The following is a 12,486-nucleotide window of genomic DNA, read 5'->3' as shown; positions in this document are numbered from 1 at the left end:
CACACTGTACACACACAGTGTACACACACACTGTATACACAGTGTACACACACACAGTGTACACACACAGTGTACACACACACAGTGTACACACACAGGTAGACGCACACACACAGGTAGACACACACTGTACACACACACACAGTGTATACACACAGCGACACACAGTGACACACAGTGTACACACACAGTGTACACACACACACAGTGTATACACAATAATGTCCACGTTGTTGCTGAGCTCACACACCCAAGGGAGGGAGCAATGGAAAATGAATCTAAATCAACTTAAACTCCAACTCTGTGACGTCACCACTCTTAATTACCTCATCGGCGTGGAACGCCAGGGTGAGGTGTACCTCGCTAGTGACGTCATGTCACTAAGGTATTCATCCCTCCCCTGTCCACCGCGCTCTTGAGTGTGACGTCATCTCCGTTTGGAGATCATTGGAGATCGTCATCTCCAGTGGCAATCCTTTTTTGGCAAAGCTACGCCCGGTGACTGGTAGCTCATTAACATAATGTGCCCGTTAAAGCCGTCGCGAGTTTATTGCGACGGGTTCTGCGCCCACGCCCCCATCCCTCAACATATGGGCCGGCTTCATTAACATAATTTATTCAGGTAGAGAGCCGCTCGTGGGAGGGAAGTGACGTCTTACTACTTCCTGCTGTCGCGAGGCAACAGGAAGCTGCCGTGTGAGCGCTTGCACTGAAATCCGAGGTGAGAAATTCTCATCGTTGTGGTGGTGGTGATCGTTGTGGTGGTGGTGGTTGTTGTTGTTTACCAAGGTAGAGCCTCTCTCTCGTAGGGATGTCAGTTGAGTAGCAGCGAGCATGGGAATCGATGTCCAGGTTGGAACTTTACAACGCGGGGCCTAGCCACGCGGGGCCTTGCCTCCTGCCCTCGCCTGATTGCATTCACTTTAATTATCTCGCTTAAGTTTAATTTGTCTTCACCCGGCTCGCCACTTTGTAACTTTGTTTTATTGTAAATATTCACGCAGTTTTTATTTTCTTTTGTTAGCAGGCCAAGCCCGCTTGAGCTGCTATACCGCTCTTGTTATCAGAAGCGACCTGCCCACAACAACACAAGGTGAGGCTTTGTCAACGTGTGTGAATGTTTTGACTTAAAACTTTGGTGACTGCAGGAATTAATATTCTTGGTTCTTTCGGTAAAGTCACGTAGATAGAAAATGAAATTAAAATAACATAATTTTTATTTTTTTAAATGAAGCAAAAAACCCCACGACGTTTCTATGGCAACATTAATGCTGAAGATGCGAGGGCTTACAGGAATATTTATGACATTTGCCCTCTCATTGCGTGCCATGACAGTGCTGTTTGCACAGTCACACATAGTCACTGTAAGATGATTTTCTCGGTCGTGTTTTTGTTTTGTTGCTTGTTGTGGTTGCACCCGATTCAAGAGCCGAATGGCTCACGGGACTATAACCAAAATGAATCAAACTGAAAATCAAAAATACTGAAACCGCGTGATGAATTTTGGGAAAGTTTTTCACTGCATCTCCAAATATATATAAAAGACAAAGTTGTGATTGTGTGTGTTGTCTGTTCAAAATGTTTAGCGTACTTCCCGACATGCAACAAACTGGAAATTTGCCATGTGGGTACTTTCCAGACTGTACACCATGCAAACATTATACAAATACACTTTTGTGTTTTTTTTTTTAAGGGGGGGGGAGGGGAGCTCAATAATGTATAGATTTTTTGCACGGCAAGTGAGCTGTGACGTCAAATCTGTCACATGACCCTCGCATGTGGAAGCATCACGCATTGTAGTGTAGCGGTTAGCGTTGTCTGTGTGTGTGTGTCTCACTAACAGCACTTGCCCCTACAGTCTGTTAAGGCTATATGGGGGATCTTTATCTTTGTGTCTGTGTGTTTCTGTGTGTGTGTGTCTGTGTGTGTGTATCTGTGTGTGTGTGTCTGTGTGTGTGTCAGTGTGTGTGTCTGTGTGTATCTGTATGTGTCTGTGTGTGGGTGGAAGCGTCACGCATTGTAGTGTAGTGGTTAGCTCTGTCTGTGTGTGTATCTGTGTGTGTGTCTGTGTGTGTGTCTGTGTGTGTGTGTTTGTATCTGTGTGTGTCTGTGTGTGTCTGTGTGTGTGTCTGTGTGTGTGTGGAAGCGTAACGCATTGTAGTGTAGTGGTTAGCGCTACGCTACGAACCCGGCGACCCCAGTTCGATTCCCGCTCACGGCCACCACCGGTGATAATTATTTCAACCGCTTCTGGGCCTCCCCTAGGTCGACTCAGCCTAAAACGAGTAACTGTTGTGGTGTGAACATCGCCACTGGGGAGACAAAGGCGGCCGGACGTGGTGGATCCAAGTCCCGAGCGAAGCCGGGTAGTACAGCTAGTCATGAATACATGAATGAATATAGACGTGTCAGTCATGTGTGACTGTATATATGCATTCCTCCATGGCTCGATACTGACGTGTAGATGGTGTGGATATTCTTATTTTCTGTCTGCAGCTGACGCTGGTCTGATGGAGCAAAGGCCCTCAACACACCAGCGCGGTACGACAATTCAACAATGCGACCAGCGTGCATACAGCACGGATCGGACTGGAAATTTGACACAGCACCAGAGAACTCGCACAGGAGAGAAACCCTTCAAGTGCACTGTGTGTGACAAGGCATTTGCATGGCCATCAATTCTTCAGACCCACCAGAGAACACACACAGGAGAGAAACCCTTCAAATGCACTGTGTGTGGGAAGACATTTTCAGATTCATCTACTCTTAAAACACACCAGAGAACACACACAGGAGAGAAACCCTTCAGGTGCAGTGTGTGTGGGAAGACATTTTCAGATTCATCTACTCTTAAAACACACCAGAGAACACACACAGGAGAGAAACCCTTCAAATGCACTGTGTGTGGGAAGACATTTTCAGATTCATTTGCTCTTAAAACACACCAGAGAACACACACGGGAGAGAAACCCTTCAAGTGCTGTGTGTGTGGGAAGGCATTTTCAGATTCATCTACTCTTAAAAAACACCAGAGAACACACACAGGAGAGAAACCCTTCAAATGCACTGTGTGTGGGAAGACATTTTCAGATTCATTTGCTCTTAAAACACACCAGAGAACACACACGGGAGAGAAACCCTTCAAGTGCTGTGTGTGTGGGAAGGCATTTTCAGATTCATCTACTCTTAAAAAACACCAGAGAACACACACAGGAGAGAAACCCTTCAAGTGCAGTGTGTGTGGGAAGGCATTTCCAGATTCATATCATATTAAAAAAACACCAGAGAACACACACGGGAGAGAAACCCTTCAAGTGCAGTGTTTGTGGGAAGACATTTTCAGATTCATCTACTCTTAAAACACACCAGAGAACACACACAGGAGAGAAACCCTTCAAGTGCAGTGTGTGTGGAAAGGCATTTTCAGATTCATATCATCTTCAAAGACACCAGAGAACACGCACGGGAGAGAAACCCTTCAAGTGCTGTGTTTGTTCGAAGACATTTTCAGAGTCATTTGCTCTTAAAACACACCAGAGTACACACATGGGAGAGAAATCCTTCAAGTGCAGTGTGTGCGGGAAGGCATTTGCACATTCATCAAATCTTCAAGTACACCAAAGAACACAGAAGCATCAGAAGATCCACAAGGAGTGCAGTCTGAAATCAGCTTGTGAAAGTCAAAGTGCCGCAATTAGCCCACCCCTCATGAAACACGAACCGGAAGAACATCCCAGCTTGGACACTTTTAAAGGTATCGAGGTGAAATGTGAAGAGGTGATGGTGAAATGTGAAGAGGTGATGGTGAAATGTGAAGAGGTGATGGTGAAGAGGGAAGAGGTGATGGTGAAGAGGGAAGAAGTGATGGTGAAGAGCGAAGAAGTGAAGGTGAAATGTGAAGATGAAGATTCAACTCCAAAATGGGACCTTCACATCGATGGAGGCAACGTAAAGCAGGAGGAGAATTCTGACTGTGAGGCAGAGCGAGGCAACTCCCAGAAGTTTGTGGAAGTGGAGGTGTGGGTGGACTTCCTCCGAGACAATACAAAGTCAAGTGGAGACCCGGTAGATGTGTAAGCTTGAGATGATGTCGCTCCAATAGATGCACCTTTGTCACAGGCCTTTAATGACAAGAACGTGAAGTTCTTATCACACTCAGTTGCTAGGTTCAACCTGCAGAGTAAGAGCGGCCAGTCTTTGTGGACCTGTCTGTTGGGTAGATCTTTAACCAGGAGCGAGAGACAATAAGCCCCCCAGCATTCACTATGTTATAATTGCATTTACACTGTGCTTGCTTCATCGCCTCGGCAACTCGGAGTTTTGTGTCGTACCTCGTCTGAAACACTCGAAGAGCATCCCCAAGTAGCAGCTGCCCCTGTGTGGCACAAGGTGGTGGCCCTGCACCGGCCTGCATGTGACCAAGAGCCTGTCAGTAGGGGGCGATGATTGATGCGTCATCTCAGTTGTGTAGTTTGTAGGCAATCTTGATTCGAAGCTTTTGTGACTGCAGGAATCCACACTGTCTAGTTATTTCGGTAAAGTCACCACGTGGGTAGAAACACAACAGATCACGGCGTTTAGATCACAACACGAACAATCGTCATCAGGTTGGACAACCACAGCAAGAGAAACTGCTGAAGTAGTAGGCGCCTACTCCAGCAGTTTCCTCTTATTGCTGCTGTGCTTGTCCCACCTGATGACGATTGCTTGTGTTGCCATCGAAGCGCCCTCATATATTATTTGTAGCGTAATGTTTAGAATTTGCTACATTTTGACCCAGACGCCAGCATGCAACGGCCTACTCGTTTTGAATGACGCAACAATAGTACGTTGTACATATACTGTTAAGCACACGGTGCGTATTTGTAAAATAACTTCTTGTTAATATGATGTAACGTGATGCAGTCAATTTCGCTGCAGTAATTCAATTTTGTTAATATGCCCGTCAATGATTTAGAATGAATACCGTGTCTGATTGTGCGCGTAAATGTAACATTTTGTCTGAGGGTCAAACATTGAATAAGTGATGTTAGGACAATGTGTGTGTTTTGGAAGTAGCCTGTACAGAGAACTCGGGTGGGACCCGTTGTTCTTGTGATACAGGTCAAAGGGTACTTTTGTGTTTCACGAAGCGTCTGCCTCTGGAGCAACTCATTGTCTTTGAAATAGGGAGCACGCTCAGATCATTCATCAGTTACAAGGCATACCACTTAAAAGTTACACGTATAGGAGGAGGTACATTCTCTACAACACGAATTGTAGTTTTGTCTTACGTGTTGACGTAGATTTTGTCTAACTGGGACTAGAAATGCTCCTTGCTGATTCACGTCTGGATGTTCGTAACCATCGGTTGAAGCAAACCCCACTGCTGTTGTTGAGACGCTGTGCACCAATAATGGTCCAACACATTGACGGCCTTCAGGCCAGGAAAGTCACAACATTTGCACACGAAGGACGCATTCACGCAAGTACCCCATGCTCCGTTTTGAAGTTTTAAAATGAAACATCTTTGAATTGTGTTGTGTTTTGAGTTAGATGATTTTATTTCTTCATTAAAAGCTTATATCAATTTACATCTGGAAGACTTCATTGAAAAGGACATTTCGTGTGAATTTTCTCTTGTCATTAAGTAGATGGCCTTGCCGGGGGTTCGGTTCAATGCGGACACAAACAGTGTACACACACACAATGTACACACACACAGTGTACACACACAGTGTACACACACAATGTACACACAGTGCACACACACAGTGTATACACACAGTGTACACACACAATGTACACACACACAGTGTACACACTGCACAGTGTACACACACAGTGTACACACACAGTATACACACACATTGTGTAAACACAGTGTACACACACAGCATACACAGTGTATACACACAGTGTATATACACAGTGTACACACAATGCACACACACATTGTACACACACAGTGTACACACACAGTGTACACACACAGTGTATACACAGTGTATACACATAGTGTACATACATACACAGTGTACACACACACACAGTGTACACACACACACAGTGTATACACAATAATGTCCACGTTGTTGCTGAGCTCACACACCCGAGGGAGCAATGGAAAATGAATCTAAATCAACTTAAACTCCAACTCTGTTACGTCCCCACTCTTAATTACCTCATCGGCGTGAAACGCCAGGGTAAGGTGTACCTCGCTAGTGACGTCATGTCACCAAGGTTTTCACCCCTCCCCCGTCCACCGCGCTCTTGAGCGTGACTTCACCTCCGCTCGGGTTACCGCCGATATCGTTCCAGTGGCAATCCTTATTTGGGCACAGCTACGCCCAGTGACCGGTGGCTCATTAACATAATGTGACCGTTAAAGCCGTCGCGAGTTTATTGCGACGGGTTCAGCGCCCACGCCCCCATCCCGCGACGTATGGGCCGGCCTGATTAACATAATTTATTCAGTTAGCCGCTCGTGGAAGGGCAGTGACGTCATACTACTTCCTGCGGTCGCGAGGTAACAGGAAGTTGCCGTTTGCGCGCTTGCACTGAAATCCGAGGTGAGAAATTCTCATCGTTGTGGTGGTGGTGGTTGTTGTGGTGGTTGTTGTTGTTGTTTACCAAGGTAGAGCCTCTCTCTCTCGTAGGGATGTCAGTTGAGTAGCAGCGAGCATGGGAATCGATGTCCAGGTTGGAACTTTACAACGCGGGGCCTAGCCACGCGGGGCCTTGCCTCCTGCCCTCGCCTGATTGCATTCACTTTAATTATCTCGCTTAAATTTAATTTGTCTTCACCCGGCTCGCCACTTTGTAACTTTGTTTTATTGTCAATATTCACGCAGTTTTTATTTTCTTTTGTTAGCAGGCCAAGCCCGCTTGAGCTGCTATACCGCTCTTGTTATCAGAAGCGACCTGCCCACAACAACACAAGGTGAGGCTTTGTCAACGTGTGTGAATGTTTTGACTTAAAACTTTGGTGACTGCAGGAATTAATATTCTTGGTTCTTTCGGTAAAGTCACGTAGATAGAAAATTAAATGAAACTAACAAAAAAATGTAAATAAAGGAAAAAAACTCACGTCGTTTTGATCGCAACACAAGTGGTCTTTATTTAATGTAATTGTATTATCTGTTATTGTTATTTTCTATCTACGTAACTTTACCGAAAGAACCAAGAATACGTGTGTCAATGTCTATCGGTCAAAGACGCTAAACGGAGTGACGCGCAAACTCCAAATATACAGCAGGTGTCAGGGTCGGGATCGAACCCACGACTTCCTGTACACCAGGTGATGTAGTTAACATCTCACCACGGAGAGAGACACGCAAACTCCAGTTAGCCTCAGATATGTTCGTTGATCCTCAATTAATTACTTGGTGGAGTGAGGAAGCATTCATGCCAAGCAGATGAAGGTGGCCAGGCGTGATTCTAGACACGCCACTGCCTGTTTACCCAGTGACAGTGTACAGTTTGTGTTTGCAGTAAAGTCTATTAACTCTGTTGAACACGGAGGTTATAGCGTAACAATAGTTTATTTTTGTTTTCCTCTGGAACTCTTTATATGAATGGAAACAGGAAGTTAACACAGCACACACATGCAGCTGAAGTCGGAACTGTTCATCCCAGCATTCAAGGACATCTGAGCCTGGATTCACACCTCTAAGTTGTGATTGAACGTTAATTTATGCATTTCTGCCTAACACAAATAGTATTGTTTTCAACACCCTTTGCTATGTCAGCTGAATTTAGCTCTCATAAATATTCCTTTTGTAGCCAGACAGCCGAAATTGTGTGCTCGGAGTTTTGGGTGAACATTCATTTTGAAGATTTGAGGGCTTCCAGGCATGTTTATGACCATTTGCCCTCTCATTGTGTGCCATAACAGCCCGTGTGATGAATTTGGGACACTTTTCCACTATATCATGAATATATGAATAAGTATAGACGTGTAAGTCACGTGTTACTGTGTATATATGCTTTCCTCTGTGCATCGATACTGATGTGTAGATGGTGTGGATATTATTTTTTTCTGTCTGCAGCTGACACTTCCTCTGACGCTTCCTCCGCAGAATTGGTCTGATGGAGCAAATGCACTCAGCGCAGTTCGGTAGGACAAGGCAACAATGCGACCGGTGTGCACACAGCACGGATTGTACTCGAGATTTGACACGGCACGAGAGATCTCACACGGGAGAGAAACCCTTCAAGTGCAGTGTGTGTGGGAAGGCGTTTGCACATTCATCTACTCTTGTAGAACACCAGAGAACACACACGGGAGATAAACCCTTCAGGTGCAGTGTGTGTGGGAAGGCGTTTGCACGTTCATCAAATCTTGAAGTACACCAGAGATCTCACACGGGAGAGAAACCCTTCAAGTGCAGTGTGAGTGGGAAGGCGTTTGCACATTCATCTACTCTTGTAGAACACCAGAGAACACACACGGGAGATAAACCCTTCAGGTGCAGTGTGTGTGGGAAGGCGTTTGCACGTTCATCAAATCTTGAAGTACACCAGAGAACACACACGGGAGAGAAACCCTTCAAGTGCAGTGTGTGTGGGAAGGCGTTTGCACATTCATGTACTCTTGTAATACACCAGAGAACACACACGGGAGAGAAACCCTTCAAGTGCAGTGTGTGTGGAAAGGCGTTTGCACAGTCATCTGCTCTTGTAATACACCAGAGGACACACACAGGAGAGAAACCCTTCAGGTGCAGTGTGTGCGTGAAGGCGTTTGCACATTCATCTCTTCTTCAAGTACACCAGAGAACACAGAAGCATCAGAAGATCCACAAGGAGTGGAGTCTGAAATCAGCTTGTGAAAGTCAAAGTGCCACCATGAGCCCATCCCTCATGAAACACGAACCGGAAGAAAATCCCAGCTTGGACACTTTTAAAGGTAACGAGGTGAAATATGAAGAAGTGATGGTGAAGAGGGAAGAAGTGATGGTGAAGAGGGAAGAAGTGATGGTGAAGAGGGAAGAAGTGAAGGTGACATGTGAGGAAGTGATGGTGAAGAGGGAAGAAGTGAAGGTGAAATGTGAAGCTGAAGATTCAACTCCAAAATGGGACCTTCACATCGATGGAGGCAACGTGAAGCAGGAGGAGAATTCTGATTGTGAGGCAGAGCGAGGCAACTCCCAGCAGTTTGTGGAAGTGGAGGTGTGGGTGGACTTCCTCCGAGACAATACAAAGTCAAGTGGAGACCCGGTAGATGTGTAAACTTTGCGTTTTAATAATTGTGTTTTTTAATTTTATTTTGGGCACCTTTATAATACACGCCACAGGACCCGCACGAGCTTAATCCGGCACTGTCCGGGATACCGTTCCAGTGGCCAACCAGGCTGTTGAAACCACCGCGGGTGGAGTTGAGGGTGACGGTGGAGGGCGCGAAGGGGGCGAGTGATGCCGATGGGCGGCGAGGGGGTCACCCGAGAGGATGCCCAGTGGGGAGACGAAACAATGAAATCGCTCCACGTGTCAGGTGATGTTGATATCGAAAACTGACATATAACTGGCATGCCATAAATAGGAAATTAACTCTGCTTATTCGAATCAATGTATTCATATATGTTGATAAACTGTTTTCAAGCAGATTGTCTCTAACGGCGACTACAGGGACCACGTGATTGTTTAAAAATGTCTTTGATTATAACTATAATTGCATACAATTCGTCATGTGTAGCTTATTTAGACTATAATTTATTCACTACCCAAACTGTATTTACTTGAAAACATACAGCTGATATTTGTAAGCAGTCTTTTTTATTTATACGTTAAGTGGAATTGGTAAAAAAAATATTTGTACACGTAGAGGCGTTGTGGTCCATAAGTCTGGTGACACAGGCGTTGTGGTCCATAAGTCTGGTGACACAGAGGCGTTGTGGTCCATAAGTCTGGTGACAAAGGCATTGTGGTCCATAAGTCTGGTGACACAGGCGTTGTGGTCCATAAGTCTGGTGACAGAGGCGTTGTGGTCCATAAGTCTGGTGACAGAGGCATTGTGGTCCATAAGTCTGGTGACACAGAGGCGTTGTGGTCCATAAGTCTGGTGACACAGGCGTTGTGGTCCATAAGTCTGGTGACACAGAGCCGTTGTGGTCCATAAGTCTGGTGACACAGGCGTTGTGGTCCATAAGTCTGGTGACACAGAGCCGTTGTGGTCCATAAGTCTGGTGACACAGAGGCGTTGTGGTCCATAAGTCTGGTGACACAGGCGTTGTGGTCCATAAGTCTATGGGCAGTGTTGAGTCTATGGCAGTGTTGAGTCTATGGAAGTGTTGAGTCTATGGGTAGTGCTGAGTGTGTAGACAGTGTTGAGTCTGTGGGTAGTGTTGAGTCTATGGCAGTGTTGAGTCTATGGGTGGTAGTGTTGAGTCCATGGGTAGTGCTGAGTCTATGGGTAGCAGTGTTGAGTCTATGGGTGGCAGTGTTGAGTCCATGGGTAGTGCTGAGTCTATGGGCAGTGCTGATTGTATGTGCAGTGTTGAGTCTATAATAGTGTTGTGTCTATAGTAGTGTTGAGTCTATGGGTGGTAGTGTTGAGTCTATGGTAGTGTTGAGTCTATAGTAGTGTTGAGTCTATGGTAGTGTTGAGTCTATGGGTGGTAGTGTTGTGTCTATGGTAGTGTTGTGTCTATGGTAGTGTTGAGTCTATGGTAGTGTTGAGTCTATGGGTGGTAGTGTTGTGTCTATGGTAGTGTTGTGTCTATGGTAGTGTTGAGTCTGTGGGTGGTAGTGTTGAGTCTATGGGTGGTAGTGTTGAGTCTATGGTAGTGTTGAGTCTATGGTAGTGTTGTGTCTATGGTAGTGTTGAGTCTACAGTGAGGGAAAAAAGTATTTGGTCCCCTGCTGGTTTTGTACGTTAGCCCCATGACAAAGAAATGATCAGTCTATAATTTTAATGATACGTTTATTTGAACAGTGAGAGACAGAACAACAACAACAAAATTCAGAAAAACGCTTCGCTACGGTGCCACGAGTGACGGTGAAATATGAAGAAGGGGCGACCTTGAAGCGTGAAGGTCAGGAATCTTCTCCGGGTGCTCCTCCTCCCACGTTTGCAGGCGCCGATCAACGTCATCACAGCATCCCAATGGCAGTATTCTCGACACGAATATCTCGAGACTCAAGGAGGCTATTCTGGGAAAATCATTCGCGTTATTATTATGATTATTGTAATCCTCATGTGTGTATGTTGAACTTCTTTCGCACAGTACGTAGCCAACCTTGCTATACATCCTAAATAGAATAGGATAGTCATCCTATGCAGAGACCGGTGCCTGCCAATAAATGTGTAATTTTCCACCCTCGAGCTCAGATAAGAGCCGTCAAATGTATATTTGACAATGGTGACACTTTGATTTGTGTTTCTGGATAAGGTTAACATATAGGTTGCATTTTGCATTCAAACAGATGACTATACAGGAATACAGCTTCTGACCTTCAAGTGTGCATAACATTCATTTTATTTAAGCCGAGATGCCATTCATTAATGTGAATGGAAATAAGCTTAAATAAATGTTTTATGAAAGTATACCACATTGATGAAATTTATGGTGCGCATTATTGAAGGTCTGTGAACTTTCTAACAGTCTTCCCAGCAAGTGAAGAAATTTGTCAAGAATTTCTAAAACACTTTATATAAACAAGGTTAATGTTTTAATGGTATATGTGAAAGCAGAGGATGGAGCTCTTTTTTTTCATCAGCGGAGTACGGTGCCACACTCCTCTTACACAGCAACTCTTTGAGTTTATGGATCACGCAGAGATCGTAAAACTCTGCACGCCCGACTTGCAGGGCAGCACTGTGGTGTCTGTAAGAGCGTTCATTTTGATCTATGCACGTAGTCTTCAGTCTCGGTGGTGCTTTCCTGGGTAAATATTCTAATGAAATATGGATGATGAATGTTAGCAACTGCTCAATCTGCTGTGTGTGTGTATATATATTTACATTTCTGCTCTAATTTGATGCGTGAGAAGGGGAGATCCATTTTTCACTTAATGGGAACCAGTCTTTCCGAAAAAAGACTGCAGTATAGTGGCTGTACAAATATACTTACAGCTTTGTTGAACAGCACCGCTCATCTTCATTACAGTGGAGATAACCCATGTATATCGGTTCACCAACATTGATCTGTTGTTCACACGTTACTAAGGTTGTGGTTATGCTGGTGGAGACAGAAAAATACACTCTCATCCCCACAGTCCACAATTGTAATGCGAGCTTGTGATCTTTGCAGGTCTTTCTCCGGGTCAGACCACCTTGCCTTGCACATGAAGAGTGTTGTACGTGTAGAGGCGTTACGGGAGGGTGACACGCGGTTGTGTAACAGTGGCCACACAAACACGTGTAGAGGTGTTACGGGAGGGTGACACGCGGTTGTGTAACGGTGGCCACACAAACACGTGTAGAGGCGTTACGGGAGGGTGACACGCGGTTGTGTAACGGTGGCCACAAACACGTGTAGAGGTGTTACGGGAGGGTGACACGCG

This window comes from Petromyzon marinus, unplaced genomic scaffold (genome assembly GCF_048934315.1).
Source record: "Petromyzon marinus isolate PM22_M1 ecotype Great Lakes invasive population unplaced genomic scaffold, UKy_Petmar_22M1.pri1.0 PM_G_Scaffold_126, whole genome shotgun sequence".
Lineage (NCBI taxonomy): Eukaryota > Metazoa > Chordata > Hyperoartia > Petromyzontiformes > Petromyzontidae > Petromyzon > Petromyzon marinus.
Note: the sequence above shows the minus strand (reverse complement) of the source record.